We start from the raw sequence: 19997 nt of genomic DNA on the forward strand, positions 1-19997 counted from the left end.
GGTTGGACTAAATGACCCTTGGGGTCCCTTCCAATTCTACAATTATATTATTCTTTTTTTAAAAAAATCACCCAGTTTTTTAAAAATGTTTAAAATGTTTATTTTTTTACCAACAACCAAAACACAAACAGTGAAACCCCCCAGGCGACTGATACATTGGGTATACATAATCAATAATAACATATTCCAATCAACCATATGTACAATTTTATATATGTTAATACTCCTCCATCCACAAGGTTTATTTAACTTTCAGCATTTTAATTGCCCCAAATTGTTCAGACCTACCCAAATAATTCAAGATCTTCTCAAACCAATCCTCCTCTTTCTCGCTGACCTTAAACCCTTTCATTCTGTGTATCTTCACAGTTAGTCTAAAATTATAATATTATTCAGTTTTTTCCTCCATTGGTTCACCCCTAGCTCTTCTGCATTTTTCCAATTACTTGCTATAACCGGTCTGGCTGCAGTTACCATCAGTTTTACCCATTTACATTCCTCTTTTGTTTTTAACTCGGTGCTACTCAGACTAATAAGAACCATTAATCTAGATATTCCCACCTTCCTACCCACAATTCCCGATATTCCTATACCAGTCTGTAAAAATCACCCAGTTAAGCCTTTCCCTTTATGGCATCTCTTCCATGCTTAGGGAGGGGGGCGGATCCTGCCAGTCGACTCCCCTGTTGGGAAGCTGCAAGCTGATAAAAGGCCCCTGAAGAAGAAAAGGCCTCATATTCCGAGAAAATGGCGGGTGAAATCAGAGCCAGGGGTCAGCTGCCCGCACTGCTGTTTGAAGCATAGAATTGTAGAATTGTCAAGTCGGAAGGGACCCGAGGGTCATCTAGTCCAACCCGCTAAATTACAGGAATCTCAGCTAAAGCATTCATGACAGAAAGCCTCTGCTTATAAACCTCCAAGGAAGGAGAGACCATAATAGGAGACAGTCACGGTCTTGTAGATAGTCTATGTCATGGGTAGGCAAACTAAGTCCTGGGGGCCGGATCCGGCCCAATCGCTTTCTAAATCCGGCCCATGGACGGTCTAGGAATCAGCGTGTTTTTCCATGAGTAGAATGTGTCCTTTTATTTAAAATGCATCCCTGGGTTATTTGTGGGGCATTGGAATTCGTTCATTTTTTGCCTCCAAAATATAGTCCGGCCCCCCACAAGGTCTGAGGGACAGTGGACCGGCCCCCTGCTGGTCTATGTCACAGGGACCAGCAAAATTGTGACCCATCTGGGTTTGGGGGAAAGGGGTGTTTGACTAGTGTAGAACTGGGGGGGGGGGACGGGACGGTGGAGGGGGGCACTTGAGCCCCAGCACCTCTTATTAAGCCCATTAATTAAGCAGGAGTGGGAAATGTTAACGGAGACTAGGGAATGCGGTGGTTGGGGGGTGAGCTAGGGGGAAGTAGGACCAACGCCAGCTGTGGGGAAAAGTCATTACCCCCCCCCCACATCTCCCCCCACCCTACGCATCAGAAACTGTGAAAGTCTGCCAAATGGGGACCAGTAAAAATAGGCCCTGAAATTTGGTGTGAAAGCAGAGAGACGCAGGAGGGGTCAAAAAAGTGGCAAAAGGGGTTTATTTTTCAAGGGAAAGAGCACAGACAACCCCCTGATATGTTGGAAGGAAGAAATAGCTATGTCTGTTAGACTACACTGCCCAAACTGCTTAGCACCCACTCCAACACACTACACAACAACCCTGGGAGGTAGGCAGTTCTTTGTGTGAGAAAGGGCGCTAATAAATTCCGGATGCTCACCTCTGATTCCTGCATCGCAGCGGGTTGGGCTAGATGACTGGGGTTGGGGGTCCTTTCCAGCTCTACAAATTCTACTTTCCGAAAATGAAGTGGTGGGAGGAAGGGGGTGTGCAAAATTAAGGGAAATTGGGAAGGGTTTTGCCAATTTGTGTGCTTTGGGAACAGGGCCGGATTTAGGTTTGATGAGGCCCTAAGCTACTGAAGGCAATGGGGCCCTAGATGTGTCCAGCTGTCCTTTGTCAACAACAAATTGTTTTTTGTGTTGAATATATGCTATATGGTAATTGATGGACCTAATAGGTATCTGAGAGACTCTTGAGAGTCCCATGGACTGCAAGAAAATCAAACCTTTCCATTCTGAAGGAAATCAGTGCTGAGTGCTCACTGGAAGGACAGATCCTGAAGCTGAGGCTCCAAGACTTTGGCCACCTCATGAGAAGAGAAGACTCCCTGTAAAAGACCCTGATGTTGGGAAAGATGGAGGGCACAAGGAGAAGGGGACGACAGAGGACGAGATGGTGGGACAGTGTTCTCGAAGCGACCAGCATGAGTTTGACCAAACTGCGGGAGGCAGTGGAAGACAGGAGTGCCTGGCGTGCTCTGGTCCAGGGGGTCACAAAGAGGCGGACACGACTAAACAACTCAACAACAACAACAATAGGTATCTGAAGCCATTTGCACATAACAAAATATAAATTTTAACAAAGTAATTGTTGAGAAGTCCATGGAGAATGCAAAGTCCATGCAGAATGTAGGCACCCTATATATAGAAAGGAGCAAACCAGTGATATTTTAGGGAGCAGGCTAGCAGGCGGGGCCCATGACTTACCTCATCATAAGTGCCTACACAACACAAAACACTGTTGCTGTATGCAGGTTTTATTTTATTTGTTTTGTATGTTATATTTTGGAAAGCTACATCCAGTTGTCTTTTTCCCTTAATTTTTTTTGGGGGGGCCCCAAGAGAGTGGGGCCCTAAGATATAGCTTGTTTAACTATACTGCAGCAACATTTTTCCACCTGCGCCACATCAAGCAGTTGGTCCCTTACCTTACCCGCCCCGACCTGGCCACAGTGATCCATGCGACAGTCACCTCCAGGCTTGACTACTGTAATTCGCTCTACGCGGGGCTGCCCTTGAAGCTGTCCCAGAAACTCCAGCAGGTGCAGAATGTTGCAGCGAGGCTCCTCACGGGGTCCCTGCCATGGGAGAATATTCACCCAGTGCTTTTCAAGCTGCACTGGCTCCCGGTGGAGTACAGGATCAGATTTAAGGTGCTGGTTTTGCCCTTTAAAGCCCTTCACGGCCTAGGACCCTCGTACCTACGGGACCGCCTCTCCTGGTATGCCCCACGGAGAGCCTCAAGGTCTATAAATAGCAACACCCTAGTGGTCCCGGGCCCTAAGGAAGTCAGATTAGCTTCAACCAGAGCCAGGGCCTTTTCAACTCTGGCCCCGGCCTGGTGGAACGCTCTGCCTTATGAGCGGGATCTGACTTCTTTCCACAAGGCCTGTAAGACAGAGTTGTTCCGCCTGGCCTTTGGCTTGGAATCAACTTGATTCCCTCCCCCTCTTTCTTTCTTCCTTTCTCCTCTTGTGATGAGGCTGCATTTTAATGTTTCATTGTGTATTTTAATCTTGTATTCATTCAACTTGTTTTTATTATTGCTTGTTAGCCGCCCTGAGCCCAGCCTTGGCTGGGGAGGGCAGGGTATAAATAAAATTTATTATTTATTATTTTTATTATTATACGTAAATCCAGCACTGGCGGAAGGGGGAATATATAGATAGGATTTCTCTTCTCCACTTGCAAGATCCCTTTCATTCAGCACAGAAGCAAAAGCAAGGATGGCTGCCTTCGATTTTAGATTTTAGCATTTCGAATTCCTGACAAATTCCTTAGCAATCCCCTGAAAGTCCTGCAGAGAGAAAGGGCTGCAGGGGCTGCTGGTGAATTACTGCCCCACCTGGGCTCTGATAATGAGTTTATAGCTGGCTGGCTGGAGAGGAAGGAATCGGAATTTTTCTCACCTCCCGGCTGAAGGGTCCCATTTGGGCCCTTGGTTTATGGGCTTGAGCATTACATCTCCGGATCAAACTCCCAAAAAGATTAAGGACCACCCTCTGCTCCCCTTAGGGGGCGGAAGTGTGTTTATTTATTTATTGTACTTATTGCAATCACGTCCCACCTTCTTCTCCGAAGCCATTTCCCCCCACGCAACAACAACCCTGCGAGGTAGAATAATAATAATAATAATAATAATAATAATTTTTATTTATACGCCGCCCTCCCCAGCCAAGGCCAGGCTCAGGGCGGCTAACAAGCATTAATAAAAACAAGTTGAATGAATACAAGATTAAAATGCAACATTAAAATATTGAAACATTTTTAGGTTAGGCCGAGAGGCAGTGGCAGAACTGGCAAAACTGACACATAAGCTACACAGGACAAGGAGAACTGTGACTTGAAAGATGAATGGGAACCCTTGACAAAGTATTTGAAGAGGCAACAAAGCGAACTGGACTCCTTGGCTGGCTTTGAATAAACATTCACAAACTTTTTATTGATAATAATCAGCTAAATGGTTTGAGGATCTCTACAACTTTGTAACATGCAGAAATCAGCATTCTCAGAGAAATCAAAGAATGGAAGTGAGGGAAGTGGGTGGGTTTGGGGGGGGAGGGAGGGAAAATGGGGAAAAAATAAGGGTGATATATTTCTGGATAATATGTTTTGTTTTAATTTGGAATAATTTTTTATTTTTTTTAAAAAAGAGAGGCAGTGGAAGCTCCAGGGCTTTAACCACTATATCCCACTGCTAAAAAGATGAGGCGTTGGGCCTGGACGGTGTGAGCTGTTTTTCTTTTATTTTTTAATGTGGGTGCAACTTCCACAACCTCTTTCTTTTTTCCTTTCCTTTTGGAATCTGAGGAACTCTGCGCTTTCAACCGATTCGTGTTGGTATCAATATCTTTTCCCATTCCACTCTACCTCCCACCCAATTTTGCAAGCGAATGGCAAGGCGCCTCTTGCAAATGGAAGGGGAATGGAAGAGAGCGACAGAGAGGAGCGGCTGCAAAAAGGATGCGGAGAGAAAGCTTTCTTAAGGGAGCATTGGTGGTTCAGTGGTAGAATTCTCGCCTGCCACGCGGGAGGCCCGGGTTCGATTCCCGGCCAATGCAACTTCCTATTTTCTTTTTGCTGATTAAATATAAACTATCTCAAACAGGCAGTTTTAAAAAGATATGTTTATTTATTTTTTTACTTAATCTCCTTACTTCTGCAAACAGGCACCAAGAGAATGGCCGGATTAATAAAGTTAATAAAAGAAAGAAAGAAAGAAGCATGCGAGGCGGGTTGGGGGGAGACATTAGGTCTGGGGAGAACTGGGGAGAACTGGGACCCATTAAACGAAAGGAAAACAAAACGTGTGTTGCATTGGCCGGGAATCGAACCCGGGCCTCCCGCGTGGCAGGCGAGAATTCTACCACTGAACCACCAATGCGCCGTTGAAAACAGCTGGATGGGTCCTTTGATGAAGGAAAATTCCCAGCGTTTGGCGGTGTTGCTGCACAAATATGTTCTAAAAAGCAAGCAGGTTTCCTCCTTCCTGAGATGGGGTTTTATTTATTTATTTTCCTGTCTATACAGAGGCGTGTTTCTAAGGGTCGCCAATGCACCGCTTACGAATAAGAAGCTACAATCAAAATCAGACCTAATCAAAGTCAGACCCATTGAAACAAATGGGTTTAAAGCAATTTAAGTCCTTGCTTTTAATGGTCCCAACTCTGAGCTGAGTCTCACCCTACCTCTCCCATCAAAACTTGGTTTTATTAAACAGCGCGGTTTCCAACGTTAAGAATATACAAAAAAGGAAAACACCATATACGTCATTTTTAAAAAGCGAGAATGAAACAAGCCAACAATCCAGACACATTTAAAAGACCATAGAGCAGGCATCCCCAAATTTGGCCCTCTAACTGTTTTGGGACTACAATTCCCATCATCCCTGACCACTGGTCCTGTTAGCTAGGGATAATGGGAGTTGTAGTCCCAAAACATCTGGAGGGCCGAGTTTGGGGGTTCCTGCCATAGAGGCACTTTTTAAGCTGAACGCCACCACAGATATTGCGAGTACAGTGGTACCTTGGGTTAAGTACTTAATTCGTTCTGGAGGTCCATTCTTAACCTGAAATTGTTCTTAACCTGAAGCACCACTTTAGCTAATGGGGCCTCCTGCTGCTGCCACTCTGCCGGACCACGATTTCTGTTCTCATCCTGAAGCAAAGTTCTTAACCAGTGGGGCCAGTGGAATCTGTAACCTGAAGCATATGTAACCTGAAGCGTATGTAACCCGAGGTACCACTGTATTGTTAATATTCTATCTGTGATGTAAAAACAAACAACTAAATCCGATTCTTAACACAATAAGAAACTGAGAAACAGTTTCTACGCAAATGCAATTCTGGTTCTAAACGCAGCATAAGGGGTCTCTATAGTATAGTGTATTTTATAGTATAGTGTATTTTAAAATTGGGGTTTCAGAGTTTTTAGGGGTTTTTATAGTATAGTATAGTGCATTTTAAAATGGGGTTTCAGAGTTTTTAGGGGGTTTTGAATGCTTTATATAGTTTTTCAATTTTGTTCTGTATGGGACAATGACAATAAAGATACCTATCTATCTATCTATCTATCTATCTATCTATCTATCTATCTGTCTAATATATGCACATGGGTTGCTGCTGATTAGTGAAGAACAGTGTGCCTCTGAGCATGTGCAGAGTACACCACACATGTGCTCCACGTGTATGTTTGATTCGGAATACACCTTCCACCCTCTCTCTCACCCCCTCCCCCTGTTTATGACACACCCCAGTGGGAGTTTTTCGGCAGGCGCCTGGGGGTGTGACAGCTCGTGTGGCCTCCAGGCCCATCAAAGAGCAGGCAAAGCCCAGGAGGTCATTGACACCTTGGCGTGTGGAAGGGTTTCCCAGGGTCCCCCCCCCCCCGCCTTCCACTCACACCCAGCCAAATCCGGAAGGAAAAGTGGAGAAAATCTCTCTGCCTTTGGACAAGCTCAGGGCCTGGCACTGGAGACACGTGCTGGAGGCTGGCTGAATGCAAGGCGAGAGTGCCCCTGAGGGTGTGCAGAGAGCCTCCAACTTCAACCAGTTCATCTGAGGTTGGGGTTGTGCAAGAGCATGAGTTTCAGGCCCGGCCCACGTTTTTATTTCAAGAACCAACAACAACTTGTGGAGGAAGGAATAATATGAAAATTGTATATAGAGACAGATGCACACAGATGCATTGGTGGTTCAGTGGTAGAATTCTCGCCTGCCACGCGGGAGGCCCGGGTTCGATTCCCGGCCAATGCAACAGCATTTTTGTTTTGATTTATTTATATGCTCTTCATCTGTATTTATTGGTTTATTATTACAACCTTCACACATCCAGATGTTGCCCTATTCAATGCCCATGGGCTAGATCTGAAGATTTAAGTGGAGACAACTCTCTGGGTTTATATCCACCTAACTACTAACTCAGAGTAGACCCACTGAAATTAACGCACCTAACTTACTCCTGTCCATTCATTTCGATGGGTCTATCTAACTTTGAACTAACACCTATATTGGGTTGCCGGGAGCAGCCCATTTTGCAGATACAGATGTTTCTGTGAGTGCAAACAACGCGATCTTCTTCTTTTAGTACGGCCTCCACAGCATCCACATAATATTGGAAGATTCAACACCCCTTGACCCAATCCAAATAAAAATGGATTGGATGAGGTGCACAGCCACTGTGTGAGGTGGCGGCGAGAGGGGCACCATTTGCAGAAGTGTGGTTTCTCTTCTGAAAAGATCCCTTTAATCCAGGCATCTTCCCAAACTCAGCCCTCCAGATGTTTTGGGACTACAACTCCCATCATCTCTAGCTAACGGGACCTACGGGACCGCCTCTCCTGGTATGCCCCGTGGAGAGGTCCACAAATGACAACACCTTGGAGGTCCCAAGTCGCAAGGTGGTTAGATTGGTCTCAACTAGGGCCAGGGCCTTTTCAGTACTGGCCCCGACTTGGTGGAACGCTCTGTCACAAGAGACTAGGGCCCTGCGGGACTTGACATCTTTCCGCAGGGCCTGCAAGACAGAGCTGTTCTGCCTGGCCTTTGGTTTGGACTCAGTCTGACCCTTATGTTTCCCTCCCCTTATGGTTTTGATCTTTGGGCTACTATTAAAATGAGGCTGCATTTTAAATTATATTTTAACCTGTATTTTAAATTGGTTTATTATTATTATTTTTATTACTGTTGTAATTTTACTGGTGTTAGCCACCCTGAGTCTGACTCTGGCCGGGGAGGGAGGGGTATACAGTGGTACCTCGGGTTAAGTACTTAATTCATTCCGGAGGTTCGTTCTTAACCTGAAACTGTTCTTAACCTGAGGTACCACTTTAGCTGATGGGGCCTCTTGCTGCCGCCACACGATTTCTGTTCTCATCCTGAAGCAAAGTTCTTAACCCGAGGTAATATTTCTGGGTTAGCGGAGTCTATAACCTGAAGCATCTGTAACCTGAAGCGTATGTAACCTGAGGTACCACTGTAAATACAATATGATACGATACAATACAATATCTTTATTGTCATTGTCCCATACAGAACACTGAAATTGAGAAATCTACAAAAGACGTTCAAAACCCCCTAAAAACTCTGAAACCCCATTTTAAAATACAATACACTATAGACACTCCCTATATTGTGTTTAAAACCAGAATTGCATTTGGTTTAAAATAATTATTATTATTATTATTATTACAGGACCAATGATCAGGGATGATGGGAATTGTAGTCCCAAAACAGCTGGAGGGCTGAGTTTGGGGATGCCAGCTTTAATCCGTACAAAGAGAAATCCCTAAATCTGATGGACTATGCAGAACTTGACAAATTGACAGGGAAGATATCTACGAGATCAAAAGTTTATCGAGGACTGGGGAAAGCTAGTGGAGTATTGGGAAGGTATAAGTGATAATGAAATAACGTTGGTGGCATTTAAAGAAGCTCTGTAAGAGCCTAAGAAATATTGTAAGAAAGAAAAAACAAGTATGAAAGGGTATACTAAAAGGCAATAGTAAATTTAGGAAAGGTGTAATGAAAAAGTTTAATTTGGATGATTATCAGAGAGGCTGAAGGAAGTCCAAAAACGAGAAAATCTGTTAAAGTTGTGATGTGATGTGATATGGATTTTTCTTGATGAAAATTAATAAAAATCAATTATATATAAAAAAAGAGAAATCCCTAAATATTGGAGGATGGGGGGGGGGGTGGAGAGAGACACATTGTCCTCCAATTATTCCCTCCACCTCCATCCAGCTGCGGGGGAGGGTTGTTAATTAGGGAAGGAGGGGGGGGAGCAAGGCTGGCGTTGTCCTTCGGTCTCCCCCCCCCCCCCGCCTTCTGTCGTGCCCCCCTCCCTCCCTCCCGCCCCGCTTTACGAGCCTGGGAAAGTCTTCCACACGCCCAGGTGCCAATTGCCTCCCACGCCCGCCTGCCCTTTGATCCGCCTCCCTAGCGCCACTGGCAGATCCCCGGCCCCCCGCGGAGGTGTCAATTGGCACCTCTGGCCAAAGTGGCGGCCCACGAGCCTTGGCACCTCCGGGCACCTGCCGGAGACCCCCCAGGCGCAGCGGGAGGAGAGAGCGATACTAGATCTGCCTGGTTCAAGCCGCAGGGTGTCTATCTGCCCCTCCTCCTCCTAACTGGGGAGAGTTTGTTAGATGCAGGGGCCAAAATTCTCCCAGCTCTAAGCGCAAAGGCAAGGTAATAATAATAAAGCTCTAAGCGCAAGGGGTAATAATAATAATAATAATAATAATAATAATAATAATAATAATAATATATTTATACCCCAGCCATCTGGCTGCGGCCCCCCAGCCACTCTGGGCGACTTCCAACAAAAACTAAAATGCAACAACCTATTAAACATTTTATTATTATTATTATTATTATTATTATTAATACCCTGCCCATCTGGCTGGGTTTCCTCAGCCACTCTGGGCGGCTTCCAACAAAAACTAAAATGCAACAACCTGTTAAACATTTATTATTATTATTATTATTATTATTATTATTATTATTATTATTAATACCCCACCCATCTGGCTGGGCTTCCTCAGCCACTCTGGGCGGCTTCCAACAGAACACGAAAATACAATAACCTATTAAACATTAAAAGCTTCCCTAAATAGGGCTGCCTTCAGATGTCTTCTAAAAGTTTGGTAGTTATTCTTCTCTTTGACATCTGGTGGGAGGGTGTTCCACAAGGCAGGTGCCACCACCAAGAAGGCCCTCTGCCTGGTTCCCTGTAACTTGGCTTCTCGCAGGGAGGGAACCGCCAGAAGGCCCTCGGAGCTGGACCTCAGTGTCCAGGCAGAACGATGGGGTGGAGATGCTCCTTCAGTTATACTGGGCCGAGGCCGTTTAGGGCTTTCAAGGTCAGCACCAACACTTTGAATTGTGCTCGGAAACGTACTGGGAGCCACTGTAGGTCTTTCAAGACTGGTGTTATGTGGTTTCGGCGGCCGCTCCCAGTCACCAGTCTAGCTGCCGCATTCTGGATTAGTTGTAGTTTCCGGGTCACCTTCAAAGGTAGCCCCATGTAGAGCGCATTGCAGTAGTCCAAGCGGGAGATAACCAGAGCATGCACCACTCTGGCGAGACAGTTTGCGGGTAGGGAGGGTCTCATCCTGCGTACCAGATGGAGTTGGTAGACAGCTGCCCTGGACACAGATTTGACCTGTGCCTCCATGGACAGCGGTGAGTCCAAAATGACTCCCAGGCTGCGCACCTGGTCCTTCAGGGGCACAGTTGCCCCATTCAGGACCAGGGAGTCCTCCACATCTGCCCAGCCTCTGTCCCCCAAAACAGTACTTCTGTCTTGTCAGGATTCAACCTCATTCTGTTAGCCGCCATCCATCCTCCAACCGCTTCCAGACAGACAAAACGGAAAGAAGCGCAAGCGGTAGTAATAATAATAATAAATTTTATTTATACCCTGCCCTAACACCAGGTAGAAAAACAATTGATTAAAATACAACTTGAAAACAAGATTAAAAGACAACATTAAAATGCAGCCTCATTTCAGCAGATAAGCGCTTTAAATCATTGCCACCCCGCACACCCAACAAAGGCGGTTGAAAAATGAAAAAAAGGCAGTGCGCTGGCAATAAAATGGTTAAGAGTCCATCCTGGCTTGTGCTACCGCTGCAAGAATCTCAAGGGGGAAAATCCAGATGTTATGTGCAGCATTGGTGGTTCAGTGGTAGAATTCTCGCCTGCCACGCGGGAGGCCCGGGTTCGATTCCCGGCCAATGCAACTTGAATTTTTGGTTTAATTTTCTCTCTGTGTGTATAAGAATGGTGGAACTTTTTGGTCAGGGAGCCACTTCAAAGGAGCACCGGAATTTCCTTCTGGCCTTCTCACCCCCCACATAACCTAAAGGAGCTTTCAGATATGGGAGCATGGAAAGTATCCAGTCTTCTGAATCCTGTACAGGCCCAGAAGTGGCTCCCATTGCACTCAATGGGGCTTTTCACAGATAGGATGACATCCAATATCGCTGAGGTTTTCACTGACAAAATAAATCAAGGGAGAGTGAGGAAGGGGGAGATTTGGCAGGGAAGTGGAAGCCAGGGGTCAAATCCAGACTTCCCAAATGCAGGCAAGTTTTGAGGCACCGCCTGGGCGTTCTTTTTTTTTTTTTTTTTGCAAGATTGTGCAAGATTCGTGTTGGTGGTGCAGTTATGTTTTTCTGCAAAAAGCTTCGCCTCGATTGGATGCAAGGTTTTTGGGAGGGGTGTGTTCCTCCCCATCTCTCCGCCCCGTTTTAAGCAGGAATGCAAGAGCCTGCCACGTCGCTTGCTTCTAAACCATCCATCGCCTCTTTCCTTTTATTCCGTGGGAACAAGATCTAGCTTCAAAGGCCAGCCTATTCAGAGTCACACCTTCCTTTTCAGGGGTGGCGGGTGGGAGTGGGGAGTTTCACAGCTCCCAACGCCCAAGAGCGCCACCCCCACCCCATTTGACGTGGCTCAGCAAATGGGGGCGTTGGGAGCACCGAGGGGGTGCTTTGAGTTCCTCCCAACCTGGAGGGTGGCGGAGATTAGGGGCTCCGGAGAGCTGCTGTGTAATAATAATAATAATAATAATAATAATAATAATAATATTTATACCCCGCCCATCTGGCTGGGTATCCCCAGTCACTCTGGGTGGCTTCCAACAGAACACTAAAATACAATAACCTGTTGTTGTTGTTTAGTTGTTTAGTCATGTCCAACTCTTTGTGACCCCATGGACCAGAGCAGGCCAGGCACTCCTGTCTTCCACTGCCTCCCGCAGTTTGGTCAGACTCATGTTTGTAGTTTCGAGAACACTGTCCATCCATCTCGTCCTCTGTCGTCCCCTTCTCCTTGTGCCCTCCATCTTCCCCAACATCAGGGTCTTTTCCAGGGAGTCTTCTCTTCTCATGAGGTGGCCAAAGTCTTGGAGCCTCAGCTTCAGGATCTGTCCTTCCAGTGAGCCCTCAGGGCTGATTTCCTTCAGAATGGAGAGGTTGGATCTTCTTGCAGTCCATGGGACTCCCAAGAGTCTCCTCCAGCACCAGAATTCAAAAGCATCCATTCTTCGGCGAGCAGCCTTCTTTATGGTCCAGATCTCACTTCCGTACATCACTACTGGGAAAACCAGAGCTTTGACTATACAGACCTTTGTTGGCAAGGTGATGTTTCTGCTTTTTAAGATGCTGTCTAGGTTTGTCATAGGAGAAGAAAATGCTAAGTAAACCCTCCACAATTCATGAACGAAGTCCCTAAGGCAGTTGGACGGCACCTTGCAGGCTTCTTGCTGGCAACTGCTGCAGCCAAGCTGGTGCCAAACGTCTCGCTCTGCAACTTCTACTGCTCTGCTTTGCCTCTAGATTGGTAACTTCAGTGTGTGTCTGAATTCAGGGGCAGAAACACTTCTGCGTACCAGTGTTTGGAAGGCAGAGGTGGGCTGAGTCTCTTATGCTCGGATCCTGCTGGCAAAATTCCCACAAGTTCCGGTTGACCACAGCGAGAAGGGTCTAGGTGGGCCGCCAGTGGCCTGTTCCAGTGGGCTCCTCTTATGGTCTTATGTAGATGCCGTAAATTAAAAGCAAACACATCCCAAGAATCCTGGGAACTGTAGTTTACCCCACCACAGAACTACAACTCCCAGCACCCTTAACAAACTACAGTTTCCAGGATTGTTATAGGGAAGGCTATGTCCTTTAAATGTACAGCATTTAACACAGTCTCAGGCGAGAGGAATTCTACCTGGATATTAGGGCCTGGGAGCTTATTTTTACACACAAAGCTTTAATCCTTTGCCAAAAAGCTAGGCTGCGTTGGCCGGGAATCGAACCCGGGTCAACTGCTTGGAAGGCAGCTATGCTCACCACTATACCACCAACGCTGGCGACTGAGGCTGCCTCCAGCATCACCTTGGCTGGGAACTGCTCCACAAACATCTGGCACTCCCTGTAGCGTCACAGGCAGATTTCTGGCCTCATCTAGCAAGGCTGCTCTTCTGAGCATCTTGGAAAACGGGCTCTGCAATATTGCACCATGGTTTCTGAAATGCTGGAACTGGTAGGTCTGGCGCAGGGCCGGCCCTCCTGTGAGACAAGCTGAGACAACCGCCTCGGGCGGCAGGATCCCCAGGGGAGCAGATCTGGCCTCCAAGTTCCTGACAACGTTAGATCTTCATTCCCTCCCTTCTTTCCTAGCCAGTGTTGCGGTTGCCTCAGGGGTCAAAACATCTTGGCCCAGCCCTGGTCTGGGGGCAGCTCCAAAATGTCCCTTTGGTCACCTGAATTTTCATCTGTTTTCTACTGCTCCCTCCCTCCAGCACTTCCGTTCTAAACAAATAGGTCCTGGAGCTCAAAGCCCCAATCTTGCCAATGGAAGCGCTTCTTCCTAATATTGAACACACTGGGGGGGGGTGTTGATGGGAAAACACTCTGCACATGCTTAAAAGGCTCTCTCCCTCCCGCCATTCCTTCACCTGAGTGAAACCTATGGTTGAAAACAGCTTCTGGCACAATTAAGTCCAGATTCCACGCTGTAGCCTCGGAGGCAGAGTCCTCTTCCAGGAACCGTACTTTGCTTCTCCCAGAGCTACAATTCCTAGCGCTCTTAAGAAACTATGTTTCCCAGGATTCTTTGGAAGAAAGCAGTGATCTTTCAAACATATGGGGTTTATGAGTTGTGGGGATGTAGATTTGCCCTAGAAGTAGCGTTAACAGTGGTTTCGTGGTTGGACTTGTAAAAGGGTGAAAGAGTATTGGGAAATGATCCATAACGAATTGGGGGGGGGGAATGTTTAAAAGTACTTCCCCCCCACAAAACCAGAATCCTTTGTGTTGTGGATAATTCAGGCCGAAATTCCCAGGTGTCGAAAAGGGTTATTTTTGTCACTACTGCGGCCTGTGTTTGGTTAGCCCAAAAATGGAAAATGAACGAGGTCCCAACCGGAGAAAAGTGGCAACTTAAGCTGACATAATATGCACCACTTGCAGACTTAACACAGAGAATAAGAGAACAAGAAGAACATATGTTTAAGGAAGACTGGAAAACATTTATTGAATATATGGGAAATAACTGTGTACAGATGAAAACGCGGGCAGCATTCAGATAAATTCAACAGTGCAAACAAGTTTGGGTGGGTGCAATAATGGAATACTGAATGGTACGGTTTTTGTAAAATGTGCAGGGATTTAGGATATGTAAAATGATCCGTGGAAAGAGAAGAAAGAAAGTCACTGATATCTTAAGGATGTATAAATGAGTACTTTAAATTCTAAAACTGAAAATTTTATTACAACTATAAAAAAAGCCCAGTGGTCAGGTGGCCATCAGGTGGGGGTTTAGGAAGTGCCCCCCTCAAGTGGCCGGCTGTGTAGTCCTATAGCCTCCCCCCACCCTCCACCCTCCTCAGCACCATCTATGGGTCTCTTCATCTTCAAGGGCAGGAATGCCCTTGCATACCAGTTCCTGGAAGCCGCAGTTCTCCTATGCTCGGATCCTGATTGCAAACGTCCCATAGGCTCCACTTTGTCACTGTGGAATTGCAGTTTGCCCCCTCACAGAACTACAACTCCCAGCACCCTTAGCAAACTACAGTTCCCAGGATTGCTAGAGGGAAGGTCGTGTCCTTTAAATGTACAGCAGGTGACACAGTCTCAGGCCAGGGGGCACCTCCAGCCCCTCACACAGATTGAGCCTGGGAGATTATTTTTGCCTGCAAACCCTTTGCCAAAAAGCTAGGCTGCGTTGGCCGGGAATCGAACCCGGGTCAACTGCTTGGAAGGCAGCTATGCTCACCACTATACCACCAACGCTGGCAACTGAGGCTGCCTCCAGCATCACCTTGGCTGGGAACTGCTCCACAGACATCTGGCACTCCCTGTAGCGTCACAGGCAGATTTCTGGCCTCATCTAGCAAGCCTGCTCTTATGAGCATCTTGGAAAACTGGCTCTGCAATATTGCACCATGGTTTCTGAAATGCCGAAACTGGTAGGTCTGGTGCAGGGCTGGCCCTCCTCTGAGACACCCGCCTCAGGCGGCAGGATCCCCAAGGGCAGCAGATCTGGCCTCCAAGTTCCCGACAACGTTAGATCTTCACTCCCGCCCTTCTTTCCTAGCCAGTGTTGCAGTTTGCCTCAGGGGTCAAAACATCTTGGCCCAGCCCTGGTCCAGGGGCAGCTCCAAAATGTCCCTTTGGTCACCTGAATTTTCATCTGTTTTCTACTGCTCCCTCCCTCCAGCGCTTCAGTTCTAAACAAATACATCCTGGAGCTCAAAGCCCCAATCTTGCCAATGGAAGCACTTCTTCCTAATATTGAACACACTTGGGGGTGGGGATTGACTATGACTTCTCATGGTGATGGGAAAACACTCTGCACATGCTTAAAAGGCTCTTCTCCCTCTCCCCATTCCCTCACCTGAGTGAAACCTATGGTTGAAAACAGCTTCTGGCACAATTAAGTCCAGATTCCACGCTGTAGCCTCGGAGGCAGAGTCCTCTTCCAGAAACCCTACTTTGCTTCTCCCAGAGCTACAATTCCCAGCGCTCTTAGGAAACTATGTTTCCCAGGATTCTTGGGAGAAAGCTGTGCTCTTTCAAACATGTGGGGTGTATGAGTTGTGGGGATGTAGATTTGCCCTAGAAGCAGCGTTAACAGTGGTCCAAATCTTGAGGCACAACAGGAAGGTGGACGAGAGGGCACTTTAGTTCACACCACTTACTTGATCTGGTTCGACTGTCATGGCAGCCTCCCTAACCCCTGAGGGAGTTTCGGCTCACAGCAATTCTTTGAGAGAGAAGGATGGCGGTTAAGTTGCCCACAAACAGGTTGAGATTGTGGTGTGAACATACCAGGGAGATCGAAAATATTCCCACATGCTGTGTAATGATGGTGTACTTTGTTGTTGTTGTTTAGTCATTTAGTTGTGTCCGACTCTTCGTGACCCCCTGGAGCAGAGTACGCCAGGCCCTCCTGTCTTCCACTGCCTCCCCCAGTTTGGTGAAACTCATACTGGTCGCTTTGAGAACACTGTCCCACCATCTCGTCCTCCGTCGTCCCCTTCTCCTTGTGCCCTCCATCTTTCCCAACATCAGGGTCTCTTCCAGGGAGTCTTCTCTTCTCATGGCCAAAGTCTTGGAGCCTCAGCTTCAGGATCTGTCCTTCCAGTGAGCACTCGGGGCTGATTTCCTTCAGAATGGAGAGGTTTGATCTTCTTGCAGTCCATGGGACTCTCAAGAGTCTCCTCCAGCACCAGAATTCAAAAGCATTCGAAAGGGATCAGTGGGTGGAGACGCCAGGGGATTAGGGGGGCAGCTACGCGTGCCTAATGAAAGTGAGGAGGTGTAGGGGTGGGGTGGGATGGGTTGCAACCCCCGTGAAGGGACCCTTGCCTGGGACAAAGGCCTCCCCCCTCCTGGCGTTATTGCCAGGGCCCTGAACAAAGGCTGCTTTTGGCCCAGCTCCCAGGTGCTGGCAGTGAAGCCTGCCCTGGGTGCGAGCGCCATCAGGGGTTTAATTAAAAGGAAGGGGGGCAGCCCCATTAAGAGTCCCTCTCCGGGGGGCTCCGTTGGGGCTGAACGGGGAATCGGGACACACAACGCAGGCCTGTCCTTGACTCACCACCCTTGGCCTGGCTCCTCACCTGAGGCCTTTGCTGCCATGCTAGGGCTACAGACCTCACATGGAACAGGCTACCTATTTAGGTATGTATAACATCATCATCATCTTCAACAACAACAACAACAACAACAACAATTTATTATTTGTACCCCGCCCATCTGGTTGGGTTTCCCCAGCCACTCTGGGCGGCTTCCAACAAGGATTAAAAATACATACAAGGATTAAAAATACAACAACAATTTTGTTATTTATATGCTGCCCATCTTGCCCCAGCCACTCTGGGCAGCTCCCAACGAAATATGAAAAACACAATAAAACATAGAATCATAGAATCCTAGAGTTGGAAGAGACCCCAAGGGCCATCGAGTCCAACCCCCTGCCAAGCAGGAAACCCCATCAGAGCACTCCTGACATATGGTTGTCATGCCTCTGCTTAAAGACCTCCAAAGAAGGAGACTCCACCACACTCCTTGGCAGCAAATTCCACTGTCGAACAGCTCTTACTGTCAGGAAGTTCTTCCTAATGTTTAGGTGGAATCTTCTTTCTTGTAGTTTGGATCCATTGCTCCGTGTCCGCTTCTCTGGAGCAGCAGAAAACAACCTTTCTCCCTCCTCTATGTGACATCCTTTTATATATTTGAACATGGCTATCATATCACCCCTTCACCTCCTCTTCTCCAGGCTAAACATGCCCAGCTCCCTTAGCCGTTCCTCATAAGGCATCGTTTCCAGGCCTTTGACCATTTTGGTTGCCCTCCTCTGGACATGTTCCAGTTTGTCATCAAATATCAAAAACTTCCCTATACAGCGCTGCCTTTGGATGTCTTCGAAACGTCAAATAGTTGTTTATTTCATTGATGTGACATCTAATAGTAATAATTTGATCTGTCTGTCTGTCTACCTACTTACCTGCCTGCCTGTCAAAAGCTGTGTGTAAGGCCTCTGTTGTCAATGTGCTTTAAAAGTATAAGATCTGTAAAGCACATTCAGAATGCCATTCCCCTCCCCTCAGAGAATTCTAGGCACTATTGCCCTCCCATCAGATGTCAAGGAAATAGGAAGGATTTGCTGAAATAATAATCTGAATTAGAATACAAAAAAATGGGAGGTGTGAGGAGGTCAAGGAAATAAGTAAAGGGAAGAAGGCTATGTAAAGGTTTGATGTGTGTTTTTTTTTAATTGATTGTATTACCTTTGTTTTTTTATTATTATTATTTATTTTTATTTTTTCTCTTTTTTGCCTTTGTAACCTTTAAAATTTGAATAAATATTATTTTTAAAAAAAGATGTCAAGGAAATAAACAACTATCTGACTTTTTGAAGGGGGGGAGGAAGTCAAGCTTTGAAATGTTAAAATGATTGTAAAATTAGTGAAATGCATAAACCTGAAGAGCATACATTAAAAATTTAAAAAAGAAAAGAAAACTCCATTTGAGAAGTCCCTTAACTCGGCCTCGCAGACCTTCTGATTTTCAACTGAATTCATGAATCCACTTGCAGCATATAGTCCCTGTCTCAACCAAGTCATCCGTATGAAAAAAATATACCACAGTCTAGCAGATGTGTTCTGAGTACCTTTGCTGTCCAAACAAAATTAAATAATGCAAAATCAGGGGGATGGGGGATACAGCAAAGGTTCTGGCAACAAGAGTCTAGTTCTCATTGAGGACATAAACCTGTGCTTTCTGGTTTGGACCAGTTTCAGACTGGCCTCACTTAAATGAAAACTGTTCTGCACCAAAATTTTAGAAAGGTTGGAAATTTGCCTTAATGGCATATTTTGCTCAGTATACCCTACTCTGACTGGCAAGATTTCAGAAAAGGGCTTTCTCTGGAGATGCTTGGGAAGTGAACCTGCGACCTTTTTGCAAACGAAGCATGTGTCTCCTACAACCCTCTCCCAAAAAATTAGGACTTTGCATTGGCCGGGAATCGAACCCGGGCCTCCCGCGTGGCAGGCGAGAATTCTACCACTGAACCACCAATGCTGCGCGCAACCACCGATGCAAGCATTTCTTTGCATGTTGAAAACTTTGCAAGGTTTTTATTTTGTGTGTGTGTGTGTGCCTAGGCTTTTGCCTGGAACTTGCATGTTTTCTGGGCGGTGACATTATTCTGTGCGGAGGGAGGAGAGAGATCGGAAGCGTGGAGAAAGACCTATTCAGACGCACAATCCCCACCTGCAGCCCAGCTCCAAGTTGCGTGTTTGGGGGGGGGGGGAAGAGAGGTTTCCCTGAGCAGAAGAGCGATGTGTTCAGACTTGCAAGCCAGGTGGCTGTGATGGCCGAGTGGTTAAGGCGTTGGACTCGAAATCCAATAGGGTTTCCCTGCGCAGGTTCGAATCCTGCTCACAGCGCGAGGCCAGTCTTTTCCCTTTTAGATGTCTTCACTTTCTCTATCTCGCACACAGCTCCGCTGCAAAGGAGCATCTCCGCTTCTGACACGGAAGTGACACGGGCAGAAGCGGTGGAGGATCTGATCAACCCTCTTCCCCCCCCTTTCTCACATTCCAGATGTTAGAAGCAAGCAACGCATTTACAAATCTGGAGCGATGATGCACAATTCTGATCCTGGCCCGGTTTCCCAGGAAGTGCATCTTCATCCCAGCGGATAATCTCTGAGCTATTTTCACCCTGCTGGTTTCTAGAAATAAACCCGCAGTTTCAAATAACAGCAACGAGTCCTGCATTTTATCAATAGCAGCGCATTGGTAAACCGCCTCATAGAATCATAGAATCCTAGAGTTGGAAGAGACCCCATGGAGTCCAACCCCCTGCCAAGCAGGAAACACCATCAGAGCACTCCTGACATATGGTTGTCAAGCCTCTGCTTAAAGACCTCCAAAGAAGGAGACTCCACCACACTCCTGGGCAGCAAATTCCACTGTCGAACAGCTCTTACTGTCAGGAAGTTCTTCCTAATGTTTAGGTGGAATCTTCTTTCTTGTAGCTTGGATCCATTGCTCCGTGTCTGCTTCTCTGGAGCAGCAGAAAACAACCTTTCTCCCTCC

Source organism: Podarcis erhardii, assembly GCF_964252035.2.
Source record: "Podarcis erhardii genome assembly, chromosome: 13".
NCBI classification, from domain to species: Eukaryota; Metazoa; Chordata; class Lepidosauria; order Squamata; family Lacertidae; genus Podarcis; species Podarcis erhardii.